Source organism: Symphalangus syndactylus, chromosome 2, assembly GCF_028878055.3.
Source record: "Symphalangus syndactylus isolate Jambi chromosome 2, NHGRI_mSymSyn1-v2.1_pri, whole genome shotgun sequence".
Lineage (NCBI taxonomy): Eukaryota > Metazoa > Chordata > Mammalia > Primates > Hylobatidae > Symphalangus > Symphalangus syndactylus.
In genome coordinates, this window is record NC_072424.2 from 151688054 (window position 1) to 151711130 (window position 23077).

Genomic DNA, 23077 nt, shown 5'->3' on the forward strand with positions numbered 1-23077 from the left:
TTCTGTGAAACTTGTTTCTGATCTGAGCATTCAGCAAACAGAGTTAAACCATACTTTTGATTGAGCAGTTTTGAAACACTCTGTCTGTAGAAAATGCAACTGGACATTCGTAGCGCTAAGTGGGTAATAGTGGAAAAAAGAATATGTTCAAATATAAACTACACAGAAGCACTGTATGAAACTTCTTTCTGTTCTGTGCATTCAACTAACAGAGTTGAACCTTACATTTGATTGAGCCTTTCTGAGACACTCTTTCTGTAGAAACTGCAATTGGACATTCTGAGCGCTAAGAGGCCTATATTGGGAAAAATAATATCTTCAAATAAAAACTACACAGAAGCCTTGTGTGAAACTTATTTCTGATATGTTCATTAAGCTAACAGAGTTAAACCATACTTTTGATTGCGCAGTTCTGAACACTCTTTCTGTAGAAAATGCAAGTGGACATTCGGAGCGCTAAGAGGGTAATAGTGGAAAAAGAAATATATTCAAATATAAACTGCACAGTAGCATTCTGTGAAAATTCTTTCTGTTCTGTGCATTCAACTAACAGAGTTCAACCTTAGTTTTGATTGAGCCGTTCTGAAACACTCTTTCTTTAGAAACTGCAATTGGACATGCTAAGCGCTAAGAGGCCTACATTGGGAAAAAGAATATCTTCAAATAAAAACTACACAGATGCATTCTGTGAAACTTATTTCTGATCTGTAAATTCAGTTAACAGAGATAAAACATATTTTTGATTGAGCAGTTATGAAACACTCTTTTTGTAGAAAATGCAAGTGGAGCTTCGGAGCGCTAAGAGGGTAATAGTGGAAAAAGGAATGTCTTCAAATATAAACTACACAGAATCATTCGGTGAAACTTCTTTCTGATCTGTGCATTCAGCTAACGGAGTTAAACCATACTTTTGATTGAGCAGATCTGAACACTCTTTCTGTAGAAAATGCAACTGGACATTTGGAGCGCTAAGAGCGTAGTAGTGGAAAAAGGAATATATTCAAATATAAACTACACAGAAGCATTCTGTGAAACTTCTTTCTGATCTGAGCATTCAGCTAACAGAGTTAAACCATACTTTTGATTGAGCAGTTTTGAAACTCTGTCTGTAGAAAATGCAACTGGACATTCGTAGCGCTAAGTGGGTAATAGTGGAAAAAAGAATATGTTCAAATATAAACTACACAGAAGCATTGTATGAAACTTCTTTCTGTTCTGTGCATTCAACTAACAGAGTTGAACCTTACTTTTGATTGAGCCGTTCTGAAACACTCTTTCTGTAGAAACTGCAATTGGACATTCTGAGCGCTAAGAGGCCTATATTGGGAAAAAGAATGTCTACAAATAAAAACTACACAGAAGAATTGTGTGAAACTTCTTTCTGTTCTGTTTGTTCAAATAAAAGAGTTGAACCTTAGTTTTGATTGAGCCGTTCTGAAACACTCTTTCTGTAGAAAATGCAAGTGGAGATTCGGAGCGCTAAGAGGGTAATAGTGGAAAAAGGAATGTCTCCAAATATAAACTACACAGAATCATTCTGTGAAACTTCTTTCTGATCTGTGCATTCAGCTAACAGAGTTAAACCATAATTTTGATTGAGCAGATCTGAACACTCCTTCTGTAGAAAATGCAACTGGACATTTGGAGCGCTAAGAGAGTAGTAGTGGAAAAAGGAATATATTCAAATATAAACTACACAGAAGCATTCTGTGAAACTTGTTTCTGATCTGAGCATTCAGCAAACAGAGTTAAACCATACTTTTGATTGAGCAGTTTTGAAACACTCTGTCTGTAGAAAATGCAACTGGACATTCGTAGCGCTAAGTGGGTAATAGTGGAAAAAAGAATATGTTCAAATATAAACTACACAGAAGCACTGTATGAAACTTCTTTCTGTTCTGTGCATTCAACTAACAGAGTTGAACCTTACATTTGATTGAGCCTTTCTGAGACACTCTTTCTGTAGAAACTGCAATTGGACATTCTGAGCGCTAAGAGGCCTATATTGGGAAAAATAATATCTTCAAATAAAAACTACACAGAAGCCTTGTGTGAAACTTATTTCTGATATGTTCATTAAGCTAACAGAGTTAAACCATACTTTTGATTGCGCAGTTCTGAACACTCTTTCTGTAGAAAATGCAAGTGGACATTCGGAGCGCTAAGAGGGTAATAGTGGAAAATGCAATATATTCAAATATAAACTGCACAGTAGCATTCTGTGAAAATTCTTTCTGTTCTGTGCATTCAACTAACAGAGTTGAACCTTACTTTTGATTGAGCCGTTCTGAAACACTCTTTCTTTAGAAACTGCAATTGGACATGCTAAGCGCTAAGAGGCCTACATTGGGAAAAAGAATATCTTCAAATAAAAACTACACAGATGCATTCTGTGAAACTTATTTCTGATCTGTAAATTCAGTTAACAGAGATAAAACATATTTTTGATTGAGCAGTTATGAAACACTCTTTTTGTAGAAAATGCAAGTGGAGATTCGGAGCGCTAAGAGGGTAATAGTGGAAAAAGGAATGTCTTCAAATATAAACTACACAGAATCATTCGGTGAAACTTCTTTCTGATCTGTGCATTCAGCTAACGGAGTTAAACCATACTTTTGATTGAGCAGATCTGAACACTCTTTCTGTAGAAAATGCAACTGGACATTTGGAGCGCTAAGAGCGTAGTAGTGGAAAAAGGAATATATTCAAATATAAACTACACAGAAGCATTCTGTGAAACTTCTTTCTGATCTGAGCATTCAGCTAACAGAGTTAAACCATACTTTTGATTGAGCAGTTTTGAAACTCTGTCTGTAGAAAATGCAACTGGACATTCGTAGCGCTAAGTGGGTAATAGTGGAAAAAAGAATATGTTCAAATATAAACTACACAGAAGCATTGTATGAAACTTCTTTCTGTTCTGTGCATTCAACTAACAGAGTTGAACCTTACTTTTGATTGAGCCGTTCTGAAACACTCTTTCTGTAGAAACTGCAATTGGACATTCTGAGCGCTAAGAGGCCTATATTGGGAAAAAGAATGTCTACAAATAAAAACTACACAGAAGAATTGTGTGAAACTTCTTTCTGTTCTGTTTGTTCAAATAAAAGAGTTGAACCTTAGTTTTGATTGAGCCGTTCTGAAACACTCTTTCTGTAGAAAATGCAAGTGGAGATTCGGAGCGCTAAGAGGGTAATAGTGGAAAAAGGAATGTCTCCAAATATAAACTACACAGAATCATTCTGTGAAACTTCTTTCTGATCTGTGCATTCAGCTAACAGAGTTAAACCATAATTTTGATTGAGCAGATCTGAACACTCCTTCTGTAGAAAATGCAACTGGACATTTGGAGCGCTAAGAGAGTAGTAGTGGAAAAAGGAATATATTCAAATATAAACTACACAGAAGCATTCTGTGAAACTTGTTTCTGATCTGAGCATTCAGCAAACAGAGTTAAACCATACTTTTGATTGAGCAGTTTTGAAACACTCTGTCTGTAGAAAATGCAACTGGACATTCGTAGCGCTAAGTGGGTAATAGTGGAAAAAAGAATATGTTCAAATATAAACTACACAGAAGCACTGTATGAAACTTCTTTCTGTTCTGTGCATTCAACTAACAGAGTTGAACCTTACATTTGATTGAGCCTTTCTGAGACACTCTTTCTGTAGAAACTGCAATTGGACATTCTGAGCGCTAAGAGGCCTATATTGGGAAAAATAATATCTTCAAATAAAAACTACACAGAAGCCTTGTGTGAAACTTATTTCTGATATGTTCATTAAGCTAACAGAGTTAAACCATACTTTTGATTGCGCAGTTCTGAACACTCTTTCTGTAGAAAATGCAAGTGGACATTCGGAGCGCTAAGAGGGTAATAGTGGAAAAAGCAATATATTCAAATATAAACTGCACAGTAGCATTCTGTGAAAATTCTTTCTGTTCTGTGCATTCAACTAACAGAGTTGAACCTTACTTTTGATTGAGCCGTTCTGAAACACTCTTTCTTTAGAAACTGCAATTGGACATGCTAAGCGCTAAGAGGCCTACATTGGGAAAAAGAATATCTTCAAATAAAAACTACACAGATGCATTCTGTGAAACTTATTTCTGATCTGTAAATTCAGTTAACAGAGATAAAACATATTTTTGATTGAGCAGTTATGAAACACTCTTTTTGTAGAAAATGCAAGTGGAGATTCGGAGCGCTAAGAGGGTAATAGTGGAAAAAGGAATGTCTTCAAATATAAACTACACAGAATCATTCGGTGAAACTTCTTTCTGATCTGTGCATTCAGCTAACGGAGTTAAACCATACTTTTGATTGAGCAGATCTGAACACTCTTTCTGTAGAAAATGCAACTGGACATTTGGAGCGCTAAGAGCGTAGTAGTGGAAAAAGGAATATATTCAAATATAAACTACACAGAAGCATTCTGTGAAACTTCTTTCTGATCTGAGCATTCAGCTAACAGAGTTAAACCATACTTTTGATTGAGCAGTTTTGAAACTCTGTCTGTAGAAAATGCAACTGGACATTCGTAGCGCTAAGTGGGTAATAGTGGAAAAAAGAATATGTTCAAATATAAACTACACAGAAGCATTGTATGAAACTTCTTTCTGTTCTGTGCATTCAACTAACAGAGTTGAACCTTACTTTTGATTGAGCCGTTCTGAAACACTCTTTCTGTAGAAACTGCAATTGGACATTCTGAGCGCTAAGAGGCCTATATTGGGAAAAAGAATGTCTACAAATAAAAACTACACAGAAGAATTGTGTGAAACTTCTTTCTGTTCTGTTTGTTCAAATAAAAGAGTTGAACCTTAGTTTTGATTGAGCCGTTCTGAAACACTCTTTCTGTAGAAAATGCAAGTGGAGATTCGGAGCGCTAAGAGGGTAATAGTGGAAAAAGGAATGTCTCCAAATATAAACTACACAGAATCATTCTGTGAAACTTCTTTCTGATCTGTGCATTCAGCTAACAGAGTTAAACCATAATTTTGATTGAGCAGATCTGAACACTCCTTCTGTAGAAAATGCAACTGGACATTTGGAGCGCTAAGAGAGTAGTAGTGGAAAAAGGAATATATTCAAATATAAACTACACAGAAGCATTCTGTGAAACTTGTTTCTGATCTGAGCATTCAGCAAACAGAGTTAAACCATACTTTTGATTGAGCAGTTTTGAAACACTCTGTCTGTAGAAAATGCAACTGGACATTCGTAGCGCTAAGTGGGTAATAGTGGAAAAAAGAATATGTTCAAATATAAACTACACAGAAGCACTGTATGAAACTTCTTTCTGTTCTGTGCATTCAACTAACAGAGTTGAACCTTACATTTGATTGAGCCTTTCTGAGACACTCTTTCTGTAGAAACTGCAATTGGACATTCTGAGCGCTATGAGGCCTATATTGGGAAAAATAATATCTTCAAATAAAAACTACACAGAAGCATTGTGTGAAACTTATTTCTGATATGTTCATTAAGCTAACAGAGTTAAACCATACTTTTGATTGCGCAGTTCTGAACACTCTTTCTGTAGAAAATGCAAGTGGACATTCGGAGCGCTAAGAGGGTAATAGTGGAAAAAGCAATATATTCAAATATAAACTACACAGTAGCATTCTGTGAAAATTCTTTCTGTTCTGTGCATTCAACTAACAGAGTTGAACCTTACTTTTGATTGAGCCGTTCTGAAACACTCTTTCTTTAGAAACTGCAATTGGACATGCTAAGCGCTAAGAGGCCTACATTGGGAAAAAGAATATCTTCAAATAAAAACTACACAGATGCATTCTGTGAAACTTATTTCTGATCTGTAAATTCAGTTAACAGAGATAAAACATATTTTTGATTGAGCAGTTATGAAACACTCTTTTTGTAGAAAATGCAAGTGGAGATTCGGAGCGCTAAGAGGGTAATAGTGGAAAAAGGAATGTCTTCAAATATAAACTACACAGAATCATTCGGTGAAACTTCTTTCTGATCTGTGCATTCAGCTAACAGAGTTAAACCATACTTTTGATTGAGCAGATCTGAACACTCTTTCTGTAGAAAATGCAACTGGACATTTGGAGCGCTAAGAGCGTAGTAGTGGAAAAAGGAATATATTCAAATATAAACTACACAGAAGCATTCTGTGAAACTTCTTTCTGATCTGAGCATTCAGCTAACAGAGTTAAACCATACTTTTGATTGAGCAGTTTTGAAACTCTGTCTGTAGAAAATGCAACTGGACATTCGTAGCGCTAAGTGGGTAATAGTGGAAAAAAGAATATGTTCAAATATAAACTACACAGAAGCATTGTATGAAACTTCTTTCTGTTCTGTGCATTCAACTAACAGAGTTGAACCTTACTTTTGATTGAGCCGTTCTGAAACACTCTTTCTGTAGAAACTGCAATTGGACATTCTGAGCGCTAAGAGGCCTATATTGGGAAAAAGAATGTCTACAAATAAAAACTACACAGAAGAATTGTGTGAAACTTCTTTCTGTTCTGTTTGTTCAAATAAAAGAGTTGAACCTTAGTTTTGATTGAGCCGTTCTGAAACACTCTTTCTGTAGAAAATGCAAGTGGAGATTCGGAGCGCTAAGAGGGTAATAGTGGAAAAAGGAATGTCTCCAAATATAAACTACACAGAATCATTCTGTGAAACTTCTTTCTGATCTGTGCATTCAGCTAACAGAGTTAAACCATAATTTTGATTGAGCAGATCTGAACACTCCTTCTGTAGAAAATGCAACTGGACATTTGGAGCGCTAAGAGAGTAGTAGTGGAAAAAGGAATATATTCAAATATAAACTACACAGAAGCATTCTGTGAAACTTGTTTCTGATCTGAGCATTCAGCAAACAGAGTTAAACCATACTTTTGATTGAGCAGTTTTGAAACACTCTGTCTGTAGAAAATGCAACTGGACATTCGTAGCGCTAAGTGGGTAATAGTGGAAAAAAGAATATGTTCAAATATAAACTACACAGAAGCACTGTATGAAACTTCTTTCTGTTCTGTGCATTCAACTAACAGAGTTGAACCTTACATTTGATTGAGCCTTTCTGAGACACTCTTTCTGTAGAAACTGCAATTGGACATTCTGAGCGCTAAGAGGCCTATATTGGGAAAAATAATATCTTCAAATAAAAACTACACAGAAGCATTGTGTGAAACTTATTTCTGATATGTTCATTAAGCTAACAGAGTTAAACCATACTTTTGATTGCGCAGTTCTGAACACTCTTTCTGTAGAAAATGCAAGTGGACATTCGGAGCGCTAAGAGGGTAATAGTGGAAAAAGCAATATATTCAAATATAAACTACACAGTAGCATTCTGTGAAAATTCTTTCTGTTCTGTGCATTCAACTAACAGAGTTGAACCTTACTTTTGATTGAGCCGTTCTGAAACACTCTTTCTTTAGAAACTGCAATTGGACATGCTAAGCACTAAGAGGCCTACATTGGGAAAAAGAATATCTTCAAATAAAAACTACACAGATGCATTCTGTGAAACTTATTTCTGATCTGTAAATTCAGTTAACAGAGATAAAACATATTTTTGATTGAGCAGTTATGAAACACTCTTTTTGTAGAAAATGCAAGTGGAGATTCGGAGCGCTAAGAGGGTAATAGTGGAAAAAGGAATGTCTTCAAATATAAACTACACAGAATCATTCGGTGAAACTTCTTTCTGATCTGTGCATTCAGCTAACAGTGTTAAACCATACTTTTGATTGAGCAGATCTGAACACTCTTTCTGTAGAAAATGCAACTGGACATTTGGAGCGCTAAGAGCGTAGTAGTGGAAAAAGGAATATATTCAAATATAAACTACACAGAAGCATTCTGTGAAACTTCTTTCTGATCTGAGCATTCAGCTAACAGAGTTAAACCATACTTTTGATTGAGCAGTTTTGAAACTCTGTCTGTAGAAAATGCAACTGGACATTCGTAGCGCTAAGTGGGTAATAGTGGAAAAAAGAATATGTTCAAATATAAACTACACAGAAGCATTGTATGAAACTTCTTTCTGTTCTGTGCATTCAACTAACAGAGTTGAACCTTACTTTTGATTGAGCCGTTCTGAAACACTCTTTCTGTAGAAACTGCAATTGGACATTCTGAGCGCTAAGAGGCCTATATTGGGAAAAAGAATGTCTACAAATAAAAACTACACAGAAGAATTGTGTGAAACTTCTTTCTGTTCTGTTTGTTCAAATAAAAGAGTTGAACCTTAGTTTTGATTGAGCCGTTCTGAAACACTCTTTCTGTAGAAAATGCAAGTGGAGATTCGGAGCGCTAAGAGGGTAATAGTGGAAAAAGGAATGTCTCCAAATATAAACTACACAGAATCATTCTGTGAAACTTCTTTCTGATCTGTGCATTCAGCTAACAGAGTTAAACCATAATTTTGATTGAGCAGATCTGAACACTCCTTCTGTAGAAAATGCAACTGGACATTTGGAGCGCTAAGAGAGTAGTAGTGGAAAAAGGAATATATTCAAATATAAACTACACAGAAGCATTCTGTGAAACTTGTTTCTGATCTGAGCATTCAGCAAACAGAGTTAAACCATACTTTTGATTGAGCAGTTTTGAAACACTCTGTCTGTAGAAAATGCAACTGGACATTCGTAGCGCTAAGTGGGTAATAGTGGAAAAAAGAATATGTTCAAATATAAACTACACAGAAGCACTGTATGAAACTTCTTTCTGTTCTGTGCATTCAACTAACAGAGTTGAACCTTACATTTGATTGAGCCTTTCTGAGACACTCTTTCTGTAGAAACTGCAATTGGACATTCTGAGCGCTATGAGGCCTATATTGGGAAAAATAATATCTTCAAATAAAAACTACACAGAAGCATTGTGTGAAACTTATTTCTGATATGTTCATTAAGCTAACAGAGTTAAACCATACTTTTGATTGCGCAGTTCTGAACACTCTTTCTGTAGAAAATGCAAGTGGACATTCGGAGCGCTAAGAGGGTAATAGTGGAAAAAGCAATATATTCAAATATAAACTACACAGTAGCATTCTGTGAAAATTCTTTCTGTTCTGTGCATTCAACTAACAGAGTTGAACCTTACTTTTGATTGAGCCGTTCTGAAACACTCTTTCTTTAGAAACTGCAATTGGACATGCTAAGCGCTAAGAGGCCTACATTGGGAAAAAGAATATCTTCAAATAAAAACTACACAGATGCATTCTGTGAAACTTATTTCTGATCTGTAAATTCAGTTAACAGAGATAAAACATATTTTTGATTGAGCAGTTATGAAACACTCTTTTTGTAGAAAATGCAAGTGGAGATTCGGAGCGCTAAGAGGGTAATAGTGGAAAAAGGAATGTCTTCAAATATAAACTACACAGAATCATTCGGTGAAACTTCTTTCTGATCTGTGCATTCAGCTAACAGAGTTAAACCATACTTTTGATTGAGCAGATCTGAACACTCTTTCTGTAGAAAATGCAACTGGACATTTGGAGCGCTAAGAGCGTAGTAGTGGAAAAAGGAATATATTCAAATATAAACTACACAGAAGCATTCTGTGAAACTTCTTTCTGATCTGAGCATTCAGCTAACAGAGTTAAACCATACTTTTGATTGAGCAGTTTTGAAACTCTGTCTGTAGAAAATGCAACTGGACATTCGTAGCGCTAAGTGGGTAATAGTGGAAAAAAGAATATGTTCAAATATAAACTACACAGAAGCATTGTATGAAACTTCTTTCTGTTCTGTGCATTCAACTAACAGAGTTGAACCTTACTTTTGATTGAGCCGTTCTGAAACACTCTTTCTGTAGAAACTGCAATTGGACATTCTGAGCGCTAAGAGGCCTATATTGGGAAAAAGAATGTCTACAAATAAAAACTACACAGAAGAATTGTGTGAAACTTCTTTCTGTTCTGTTTGTTCAAATAAAAGAGTTGAACCTTAGTTTTGATTGAGCCGTTCTGAAACACTCTTTCTGTAGAAAATGCAAGTGGAGATTCGGAGCGCTAAGAGGGTAATAGTGGAAAAAGGAATGTCTCCAAATATAAACTACACAGAATCATTCTGTGAAACTTCTTTCTGATCTGTGCATTCAGCTAACAGAGTTAAACCATAATTTTGATTGAGCAGATCTGAACACTCCTTCTGTAGAAAATGCAACTGGACATTTGGAGCGCTAAGAGAGTAGTAGTGGAAAAAGGAATATATTCAAATATAAACTACACAGAAGCATTCTGTGAAACTTGTTTCTGATCTGAGCATTCAGCAAACAGAGTTAAACCATACTTTTGATTGAGCAGTTTTGAAACACTCTGTCTGTAGAAAATGCAACTGGACATTCGTAGCGCTAAGTGGGTAATAGTGGAAAAAAGAATATGTTCAAATATAAACTACACAGAAGCACTGTATGAAACTTCTTTCTGTTCTGTGCATTCAACTAACAGAGTTGAACCTTACATTTGATTGAGCCTTTCTGAGACACTCTTTCTGTAGAAACTGCAATTGGACATTCTGAGCGCTAAGAGGCCTATATTGGGAAAAATAATATCTTCAAATAAAAACTACACAGAAGCATTGTGTGAAACTTATTTCTGATATGTTCATTAAGCTAACAGAGTTAAACCATACTTTTGATTGCGCAGTTCTGAACACTCTTTCTGTAGAAAATGCAAGTGGACATTCGGAGCGCTAAGAGGGTAATAGTGGAAAAAGCAATATATTCAAATATAAACTACACAGTAGCATTCTGTGAAAATTCTTTCTGTTCTGTGCATTCAACTAACAGAGTTGAACCTTACTTTTGATTGAGCCGTTCTGAAACACTCTTTCTTTAGAAACTGCAATTGGACATGCTAAGCGCTAAGAGGCCTACATTGGGAAAAAGAATATCTTCAAATAAAAACTACACAGATGCATTCTGTGAAACTTATTTCTGATCTGTAAATTCAGTTAACAGAGATAAAACATATTTTTGATTGAGCAGTTATGAAACACTCTTTTTGTAGAAAATGCAAGTGGAGATTCGGAGCGCTAAGAGGGTAATAGTGGAAAAAGGAATGTCTTCAAATATAAACTACACAGAATCATTCGGTGAAACTTCTTTCTGATCTGTGCATTCAGCTAACAGTGTTAAACCATACTTTTGATTGAGCAGATCTGAACACTCTTTCTGTAGAAAATGCAACTGGACATTTGGAGCGCTAAGAGCGTAGTAGTGGAAAAAGGAATATATTCAAATATAAACTACACAGAAGCATTCTGTGAAACTTCTTTCTGATCTGAGCATTCAGCTAACAGAGTTAAACCATACTTTTGATTGAGCAGTTTTGAAACTCTGTCTGTAGAAAATGCAACTGGACATTCGTAGCGCTAAGTGGGTAATAGTGGAAAAAAGAATATGTTCAAATATAAACTACACAGAAGCATTGTATGAAACTTCTTTCTGTTCTGTGCATTCAACTAACAGAGTTGAACCTTACTTTTGATTGAGCCGTTCTGAAACACTCTTTCTGTAGAAACTGCAATTGGACATTCTGAGCGCTAAGAGGCCTATATTGGGAAAAAGAATGTCTACAAATAAAAACTACACAGAAGAATTGTGTGAAACTTCTTTCTGTTCTGTTTGTTCAAATAAAAGAGTTGAACCTTAGTTTTGATTGAGCCGTTCTGAAACACTCTTTCTGTAGAAAATGCAAGTGGAGATTCGGAGCGCTAAGAGGGTAATAGTGGAAAAAGGAATGTCTCCAAATATAATCTACACAGAATCATTCTGTGAAACTTCTTTCTGATCTGTGCATTCAGCTAACAGAGTTAAACCATAATTTTGATTGAGCAGATCTGAACACTCCTTCTGTAGAAAATGCAACTGGACATTTGGAGCGCTAAGAGAGTAGTAGTGGAAAAAGGAATATATTCAAATATAAACTACACAGAAGCATTCTGTGAAACTTGTTTCTGATCTGAGCATTCAGCAAACAGAGTTAAACCATACTTTTGATTGAGCAGTTTTGAAACACTCTGTCTGTAGAAAATGCAACTGGACATTCGTAGCGCTAAGTGGGTAATAGTGGAAAAAAGAATATGTTCAAATATAAACTACACAGAAGCACTGTATGAAACTTCTTTCTGTTCTGTGCATTCAACTAACAGAGTTGAACCTTACATTTGATTGAGCCTTTCTGAGACACTCTTTCTGTAGAAACTGCAATTGGACATTCTGAGCGCTAAGAGGCCTATATTGGGAAAAATAATATCTTCAAATAAAAACTACACAGAAGCATTGTGTGAAACTTATTTCTGATATGTTCATTAAGCTAACAGAGTTAAACCATACTTTTGATTGCGCAGTTCTGAACACTCTTTCTGTAGAAAATGCAAGTGGACATTCGGAGCGCTAAGAGGGTAATAGTGGAAAAAGCAATATATTCAAATATAAACTACACAGTAGCATTCTGTGAAAATTCTTTCTGTTCTGTGCATTCAACTAACAGAGTTGAACCTTACTTTTGATTGAGCCGTTCTGAAACACTCTTTCTTTAGAAACTGCAATTGGACATGCTAAGCGCTAAGAGGCCTACATTGGGAAAAAGAATATCTTCAAATAAAAACTACACAGATGCATTCTGTGAAACTTATTTCTGATCTGTAAATTCAGTTAACAGAGATAAAACATATTTTTGATTGAGCAGTTATTAAACACTCTTTTTGTAGAAAATGCAAGTGGAGATTCGGAGCGCTAAGAGGGTAATAGTGGAAAAAGGAATGTCTTCAAATATAAACTACACAGAATCATTCGGTGAAACTTCTTTCTGATCTGTGCATTCAGCTAACAGTGTTAAACCATACTTTTGATTGAGCAGATCTGAACACTCTTTCTGTAGAAAATGCAACTGGACATTTGGAGCGCTAAGAGCGTAGTAGTGGAAAAAGGAATATATTCAAATATAAACTACACAGAAGCATTCTGTGAAACTTCTTTCTGATCTGAGCATTCAGCTAACAGAGTTAAACCATACTTTTGATTGAGCAGTTTTGAAACTCTGTCTGTAGAAAATGCAACTGGACATTCGTAGCGCTAAGTGGGTAATAGTGGAAAAAAGAATATGTTCAAATATAAACTACACAGAAGCATTGTATGAAACTTCTTTCTGTTCTGTGCATTCAACTAACAGAGTTGAACCTTACTTTTGATTGAGCCGTTCTGAAACACTCTTTCTGTAGAAACTGCAATTGGACATTCTGAGCGCTAAGAGGCCTATATTGGGAAAAAGAATGTCTACAAATAAAAACTACACAGAAGAATTGTGTGAAACTTCTTTCTGTTCTGTTTGTTCAAATAAAAGAGTTGAACCTTAGTTTTGATTGAGCCGTTCTGAAACACTCTTTCTGTAGAAAATGCAAGTGGAGATTCGGAGCGCTAAGAGGGTAATAGTGGAAAAAGGAATGTCTCCAAATATAAACTACACAGAATCATTCTGTGAAACTTCTTTCTGATCTGTGCATTCAGCTAACAGAGTTAAACCATAATTTTGATTGAGCATATCTGAACACTCCTTCTGTAGAAAATGCAACTGGACATTTGGAGCGCTAAGAGAGTAGTAGTGGAAAAAGGAATATATTCAAATATAAACTACACAGAAGCATTCTGTGAAACTTGTTTCTGATCTGAGCATTCAGCAAACAGAGTTAAACCATACTTTTGATTGAGCAGTTTTGAAACACTCTGTCTGTAGAAAATGCAACTGGACATTCGTAGCGCTAAGTGGGTAATAGTGGAAAAAAGAATATGTTCAAATATAAACTACACAGAAGCACTGTATGAAACTTCTTTCTGTTCTGTGCATTCAACTAACAGAGTTGAACCTTACATTTGATTGAGCCTTTCTGAGACACTCTTTCTGTAGAAACTGCAATTGGACATTCTGAGCGCTAAGAGGCCTATATTGGGAAAAATAATATCTTCAAATAAAAACTACACAGAAGCATTGTGTGAAACTTATTTCTGATATGTTCATTAAGCTAACAGAGTTAAACCATACTTTTGATTGCGCAGTTCTGAACACTCTTTCTGTAGAAAATGCAAGTGGACATTCGGAGCGCTAAGAGGGTAATAGTGGAAAAAGCAATATATTCAAATATAAACTACACAGTAGCATTCTGTGAAAATTCTTTCTGTTCTGTGCATTCAACTAACAGAGTTGAACCTTACTTTTGATTGAGCCGTTCTGAAACACTCTTTCTTTAGAAACTGCAATTGGACATGCTAAGCGCTAAGAGGCCTACATTGGGAAAAAGAATATCTTCAAATAAAAACTACACAGATGCATTCTGTGAAACTTATTTCTGATCTGTAAATTCAGTTAACAGAGATAAAACATATTTTTGATTGAGCAGTTATGAAACACTCTTTTTGTAGAAAATGCAAGTGGAGATTCGGAGCGCTAAGAGGGTAATAGTGGAAAAAGGAATGTCTTCAAATATAAACTACACAGAATCATTCGGTGAAACTTCTTTCTGATCTGTGCATTCAGCTAACGGAGTTAAACCATACTTTTGATTGAGCAGATCTGAACACTCTTTCTGTAGAAAATACAACTGGACATTTGGAGCGCTAAGAGCGTAGTAGTGGAAAAAGGAATATATTCAAATATAAACTACACAGAAGCATTCTGTGAAACTTCTTTCTGATCTGAGCATTCAGCTAACAGAGTTAAACCATACTTTTGATTGAGCAGTTTTGAAACTCTGTCTGTAGAAAATGCAACTGGACATTCGTAGCGCTAAGTGGGTAATAGTGGAAAAAAGAATATGTTCAAATATAAACTACACAGAAGCATTGTATGAAACTTCTTTCTGTTCTGTGCATTCAACTAACAGAGTTGAACCTTACTTTTGATTGAGCCGTTCTGAAACACTCTTTCTGTAGAAACTGCAATTGGACATGCTAAGCGCTAAGAGGCCTACATTGGGAAAAAGAATATCTTCAAATAAAAACTACACAGATGCATTCTGTGAAACTTATTTCTGATCTGTAAATTCAGTTAACAGAGATAAAACATATTTTTGATTGAGCAGTTATGAAACACTCTTTTTGTAGAAAATGCAAGTGGAGATTCGGAGCGCTAAGAGGGTAATAGTGGAAAAAGGAATGTCTTCAAATATAAACTACACAGAATCATTCGGTGAAACTTCTTTCTGATCTGTGCATTCAGCTAACAGAGTTAAACCATACTTTTGATTGAGCAGATCTGAACACTCTTTCTGTAGAAAATGCAACTGGACATTTGGAGCGCTAAGAGCGTAGTAGTGGAAAAAGGACTATATTCAAATATAAACTACACAGAAGCATTCTGTGAAACTTCTTTCTGATCTGAGCATTCAGCTAACAGAGTTAAACCATACTTTTGATTGAGCAGTTTTGAAACTCTGTCTGTAGAAAATGCAACTGGACATTCGTAGCGCTAAGTGGGTAATAGTGGAAAAAAGAATATGTTCAAATATAAACTACACAGAAGCATTGTATGAAACTTCTTTCTGTTCTGTGCATTCAACTAACAGAGTTGAACCTTACTTTTGATTGAGCCGTTCTGAAACACTCTTTCTGTAGAAACTGCAATTGGACATTCTGAGCGCTAAGAGGCCTATATTGGGAAAAAGAATGTCTACAAATAAAAACTACACAGAAGAATTGTGTGAAACTTCTTTCTGTTCTGTTTGTTCAAATAAAAGAGTTGAACCTTAGTTTTGATTGAGCCGTTCTGAAACACTCTTTCTGTAGAAAATGCAAGTGGAGATTCGGAGCGCTAAGAGGGTAATAGTGGAAAAAGGAATGTCTCCAAATATAATCTACACAGAATCATTCTGTGAAACTTCTTTCTGATCTGTGCATTCAGCTAACAGAGTTAAACCATAATTTTGATTGAGCAGATCTGAACACTCCTTCTGTAGAAAATGCAACTGGACATTTGGAGCGCTAAGAGAGTAGTAGTGGAAAAAGGAATATATTCAAATATAAACTACACAGAAGCATTCTGTGAAACTTGTTTCTGATCTGAGCATTCAGCAAACAGAGTTAAACCATACTTTTGATTGAGCAGTTTTGAAACACTCTGTCTGTAGAAAATGCAACTGGACATTCGTAGCGCTAAGTGGGTAATAGTGGAAAAAAGAATATGTTCAAATATAAACTACACAGAAGCACTGTATGAAACTTCTTTCTGTTCTGTGCATTCAACTAACAGAGTTGAACCTTACATTTGATTGAGCCTTTCTGAGACACTCTTTCTGTAGAAACTGCAATTGGACATTCTGAGCGCTAAGAGGCCTATATTGGGAAAAATAATATCTTCAAATAAAAACTACACAGAAGCATTGTGTGAAACTTATTTCTGATATGTTCATTAAGCTAACAGAGTTAAACCATACTTTTGATTGCGCAGTTCTGAACACTCTTTCTGTAGAAAATGCAAGTGGACATTCGGAGCGCTAAGAGGGTAATAGTGGAAAAAGGAATATATTCAAATATAAACTACACAGTAGCATTCTGTGAAAATTCTTTCTGTTCTGTGCATTCAACTAACAGAGTTGAACCTTACTTTTGATTGAGCCGTTCTGAAACACTCTTTCTTTAGAAACTGCAATTGGACATGCTAAGCACTAAGAGGCCTACATTGGGAAAAAGAATATCTTCAAATAAAAACTACACAGATGCATTCTGTGAAACTTATTTCTGATCTGTAAATTCAGTTAACAGAGATAAAACATATTTTTGATTGAGCAGTTATGAAACACTCTTTTTGTAGAAAATGCAAGTGGAGATTCGGAGCGCTAAGAGGGTAATAGTGGAAAAAGGAATGTCTTCAAATATAAACTACACAGAATCATTCGGTGAAACTTCTTTCTGATCTGTGCATTCAGCTAACAGTGTTAAACCATACTTTTGATTGAGCAGATCTGAACACTCTTTCTGTAGAAAATGCAACTGGACATTTGGAGCGCTAAGAGCGTAGTAGTGGAAAAAGGAATATATTCAAATATAACCTACACAGAAGCATTCTGTGAAACTTCTTTCTGATCTGAGCATTCAGCTAACAGAGTTAAACCATACTTTTGATTGAGCAGTTTTGAAACTCTGTCTGTAGAAAATGCAACTGGACATTCGTAGCGCTAAGTGGGTAATAGTGGAAAAAAGAATATGTTCAAATAGAAACTACACAGAAGCATTGTATGAAACTTCTTTCTGTTCTGTGCATTCAACTAACAGAGTTGAACCTTACTTTTGATTGAGCCGTTCTGAAACACTCTTTCTGTAGAAACTGCAATTGGACATTCTGAGCGCTAAGAGGCCTATATTGGGAAAAAGAATGTCTACAAATAAAAACTACACAGAAGAATTGTGTGAAACTTCTTTCTGTTCTGTTTGTTCAAATAAAAGAGTTGAACCTTAGTTTTGATTGAGCCGTTCTGAAACACTCTTTCTGTAGAAAATGCAAGTGGAGATTCGGAGCGCTAAAAGGGTAATAGTGGAAAAAGGAATGTCTCCAAATATAAACTACACAGAATCATTCTGTGAAACTTCTTTCTGATCTGTGCATTCAGCTAACAGAGTTAAACCATAATTTTGATTGAGCAGATCTGAACACTCCTTCTGTAGAAAATGCAACTGGACATTTGGAGCGCTAAGAGAGTAGTAGTGGAAAAAGGAATATATTCAAATATAAACTACACAGAAGCATTCTGTGAAACTTGTTTCTGATCTGAGCATTCAGCAAACAGAGTTAAACCATACTTTTGATTGAGCAGTTTTGAAACACTCTGTCTGTAGAAAATGCAACTGGACATTCGTAGCGCTAAGTGGGTAATAGTGGAAAAAAGAATATGTTCAAATATAAACTACACAGAAGCACTGTATGAAACTTCTTTCTGTTCTGTGCATTCAACTAACAGAGTTGAACCTTACATTTGATTGAGCCTTTCTGAGACACTCTTTCTGTAGAAACTGCAATTGGACATTCTGAGCGCTAAGAGGCCTATATTGGGAAAAATAATATCTTCAAATAAAAACTACACAGAAGCATTGTGTGAAACTTATTTCTGATATGTTCATTAAGCTAACAGAGTTAAACCATACTTTTGATTGCGCAGTTCTGAACACTCTTTCTGTAGAAAATGCAAGTGGACATTCGGAGCGCTAAGAGGGTAATAGTGGAAAAAGCAATATATTCAAATATAAACTACACAGTAGCATTCTGTGAAAATTCTTTCTGTTCTGTGCATTCAACTAACAGAGTTGAACCTTACTTTTGATTGAGCCGTTCTGAAACACTCTTTCTTTAGAAACTGCAATTGGACATGCTAAGCGCTAAGAGGCCTACATTGGGAAAAAGAATATCTTCAAATAAAAACTACACAGATGCATTCTGTGAAACTTATTTCTGATCTGTAAATTCAGTTAACAGAGATAAAACATATTTTTGATTGAGCAGTTATGAAACACTCTTTTTGTAGAAAATGCAAGTGGAGATTCGGAGCGCTAAGAGGGTAATAGTGGAAAAAGGAATGTCTTCAAATATAAACTACACAGAATCATTCGGTGAAACTTCTTTCTGATCTGTGCATTCAGCTAACAGAGTTAAACCATACTTTTGATTGAGCAGATCTGAACACTCTTTCTGTAGAAAATGCAACTGGACATTTGGAGCGCTAAGAGCGTAGTAGTGGAAAAAGGACTATATTCAAATATAAACTACACAGAAGCATTCTGTGAAACTTCTTTCTGATCTGAGCATTCAGCTAACAGAGTTAAACCATACTTTTGATTGAGCAGTTTTGAAACTCTGTCTGTAGAAAATGCAACTGGACATTCGTAGCGCTAAGTGGGTAATAGTGGAAAAAAGAATATGTTCAAATATAAACTACACAGAAGCATTGTATGAAACTTCTTTCTGTTCTGTGCATTCAACTAACAGAGTTGAACCTTACTTTTGATTGAGCCGTTCTGAAACACTCTTTCTGTAGAAACTGCAATTGGACATTCTGAGCGCTAAGAGGGTAAGAGTGGAAAAAGGAATGTCTCCAAATATAAACTACACAGAATCATTCTGTGAAACTTCTTTCTGATCTGTGCATTCAGCTAACAGAGTTAAACCATAATTTTGATTGAGCAGATCTGAACACTCCTTCTGTAGATAATGCAACTGGACATTTGGAGCGCTAAGAGAGTAGTAGTGGAAAAAGGAATATATTCAAATATAAACTACACAGAAGCATTCTGTGAAACTTGTTTCTGATCTGAGCATTCAGCAAACAGAGTTAAACCATACTTTTGATTGAGCAGTTTTGAAACACTCTGTCTGTAGAAAATGCAACTGGACATTCGTAGCGCTAAGTGGGTAATAGTGGAAAAAAGAATATGTTCAAATATAAACTACACAGAAGCACTGTATGAAACTTCTTTCTGTTCTGTGCATTCAACTAACAGAGTTGAACCTTACATTTGATTGAGCCTTTCTGAGACACTCTTTCTGTAGAAACTGCAATTGGACATTCTGAGCGCTAAGAGGCCTATATTGGGAAAAATAATATCTTCAAATAAAAACTACACAGAAGCATTGTGTGAAACTTATTTCTGATATGTTCATTAAGCTAACAGAGTTAAACCATACTTTTGATTGCGCAGTTCTGAACACTCTTTCTGTAGAAAATGCAAGTGGACATTCGGAGCGCTAAGAGGGTAATAGTGGAAAAAGCAATATATTCAAATATAAACTACACAGTAGCATTCTGTGAAAATTCTTTCTGTTCTGTGCATTCAACTAACAGAGTTGAACCTTACTTTTGATTGAGCCGTTCTGAAACACTCTTTCTTTAGAAACTGCAATTGGACATGCTAAGCGCTAAGAGGCCTACATTGGGAAAAAGAATATCTTCAAATAAAAACTACACAGATGCATTCTGTGAAACTTATTTCTGATCTGTAAATTCAGTTAACAGAGATAAAACATATTTTTGATTGAGCAGTTATGAAACACTCTTTTTGTAGAAAATGCAAGTGGAGATTCGGAGCGCTAAGAGGGTAATAGTGGAAAAAGGAATGTCTTCAAATATAAACTACACAGAATCATTCGGTGAAACTTCTTTCTGATCTGTGCATTCAGCTAACAGAGTTAAACCATACTTTTGATTGAGCAGATCTGAACACTCTTTCTGTAGAAAATGCAACTGGACATTTGGAGCGCTAAGAGCGTAGTAGTGGAAAAAGGAATATATTCAAATATAAACTACACAGAAGCATTCTGTGAAACTTCTTTCTGATCTGAGCATTCAGCTAACAGAGTTAAACCATACTTTTGATTGAGCAGTTTTGAAACTCTGTCTGTAGAAAATGCAACTGGACATTCGTAGCGCTAAGTGGGTAATAGTGGAAAAAAGAATATGTTCAAATATAAACTACACAGAAGCATTGTATGAAACTTCTTTCTGTTCTGTGCATTCAACTAACAGAGTTGAACCTTACTTTTGATTGAGCCGTTCTGAAACACTCTTTCTGTAGAAACTGCAATTGGACATTCTGAGCGCTAAGAGGGTAAGAGTGGAAAAAGGAATGTCTCCAAATATAAACTACACAGAATCATTCTGTGAAACTTCTTTCTGATCTGTGCATTCAGCTAACAGAGTTAAACCATAATTTTGATTGAGCAGATCTGAACACTCCTTCTGTAGATAATGCAACTGGACATTTGGAGCGCTAAGAGAGTAGTAGTGGAAAAAGGAATATATTCAAATATAAACTACACAGAAGCATTCTGTGAAACTTGTTTCTGATCTGAGCATTCAGCAAACAGAGTTAAACCATACTTTTGATTGAGCAGTTTTGAAACACTCTGTCTGTAGAAAATGCAACTGGACATTCGTAGCGCTAAGTGGGTAATAGTGGAAAAAAGAATATGTTCAAATATAAACTACACAGAAGCACTGTATGAAACTTCTTTCTGTTCTGTGCATTCAACTAACAGAGTTGAACCTTACATTTGATTGAGCCTTTCTGAGACACTCTTTCTGTAGAAACTGCAATTGGACATTCTGAGCGCTAAGAGGCCTATATTGGGAAAAATAATATCTTCAAATAAAAACTACACAGAAGCATTGTGTGAAACTTATTTCTGATATGTTCATTAAGCTAACAGAGTTAAACCATACTTTTGATTGCGCAGTTCTGAACACTCTTTCTGTAGAAAATGCAAGTGGACATTCGGAGCGCTAAGAGGGTAATAGTGGAAAAAGCAATATATTCAAATATAAACTACACAGTAGCATTCTGTGAAAATTCTTTCTGTTCTGTGCATTCAACTAACAGAGTTGAACCTTACTTTTGATTGAGCCGTTCTGAAACACTCTTTCTTTAGAAACTGCAATTGGACATGCTAAGCGCTAAGAGGCCTACATTGGGAAAAAGAATATCTTCAAATAAAAACTACACAGATGCATTCTGTGAAACTTATTTCTGATCTGTAAATTCAGTTAACAGAGATAAAACATATTTTTGATTGAGCAGTTATGAAACACTCTTTTTGTAGAAAATGCAAGTGGAGATTCGGAGCGCTAAGAGGGTAATAGTGGAAAAAGGAATGTCTTCAAATATAAACTACACAGAATCATTCGGTGAAACTTCTTTCTGATCTGTGCATTCAGCTAACAGAGTTAAACCATACTTTTGATTGAGCAGATCTGAACACTCTTTCTGTAGAAAATGCAACTGGACATTTGGAGCGCTAAGAGCGTAGTAGTGGAAAAAGGAATATATTCAAATATAAACTACACAGAAGCATTCTGTGAAACTTCTTTCTGATCTGAGCATTCAGCTAACAGAGTTAAACCATACTTTTGATTGAGCAGTTTTGAAACTCTGTCTGTAGAAAATGCAACTGGACATTCGTAGCGCTAAGTGGGTAATAGTGGAAAAAAGAATATGTTCAAATATAAACTACACAGAAGCATTGTATGAAACTTCTTTCTGTTCTGTGCATTCAACTAACAGAGTTGAACCTTACTTTTGATTGAGCCGTTCTGAAACACTCTTTCTGTAGAAACTGCAATTGGACATTCTGAGCGCTAAGAGGCCTATATTGGGAAAAAGAATGTCTACAAATAAAAACTACACAGAAGAATTGTGTGAAACTTCTTTCTGTTCTGTTTGTTCAAATAAAAGAGTTGAACCTTAGTTTTGATTGAGCCGTTCTGAAACACTCTCTCTGTAGAAAATGCAAGTGGAGATTCGGAGCGCTAAGAGGGTAATAGTGGAAAAAGGAATGTCTCCAAATATAAACTACACAGAATCATTCTGTGAAACTTCTTTCTGATCTGTGCATTCAGCTAACAGAGTTAAACCATAATTTTGATTGAGCAGATCTGAACACTCCTTCTGTAGAAAATGCAACTGGACATTTGGAGCGCTAAGAGAGTAGTAGTGGAAAAAGGAATATATTCAAATATAAACTACACAGAAGCATTCTGTGAAACTTGTTTCTGATCTGAGCATTCAGCAAACAGAGTTAAACCATACTTTTGATTGAGCAGTTTTGAAACACTCTGTCTGTAGAAAATGCAACTGGACATTCGTAGCGCTAAGTGGGTAATAGTGGAAAAAAGAATATGTTCAAATATAAACTACACAGAAGCACTGTATGAAACTTCTTTCTGTTCTGTGCATTCAACTAACAGAGTTGAACCTTACATTTGATTGAGCCTTTCTGAGACACTCTTTCTGTAGAAACTGCAATTGGACATTCTGAGCGCTAAGAGGCCTATATTGGGAAAAATAATATCTTCAAATAAAAACTACACAGAAGCATTGTGTGAAACTTATTTCTGATATGTTCATTAAGCTAACAGAGTTAAACCATACTTTTGATTGCGCAGTTCTGAACACTCTTTCTGTAGAAAATGCAAGTGGACATTCGGAGCGCTAAGAGGGTAATAGTGGAAAAAGCAATATATTCAAATATAAACTACACAGTAGCATTCTGTGAAAATTCTTTCTGTTCTGTGCATTCAACTAACAGAGTTGAACCTTACTTTTGAT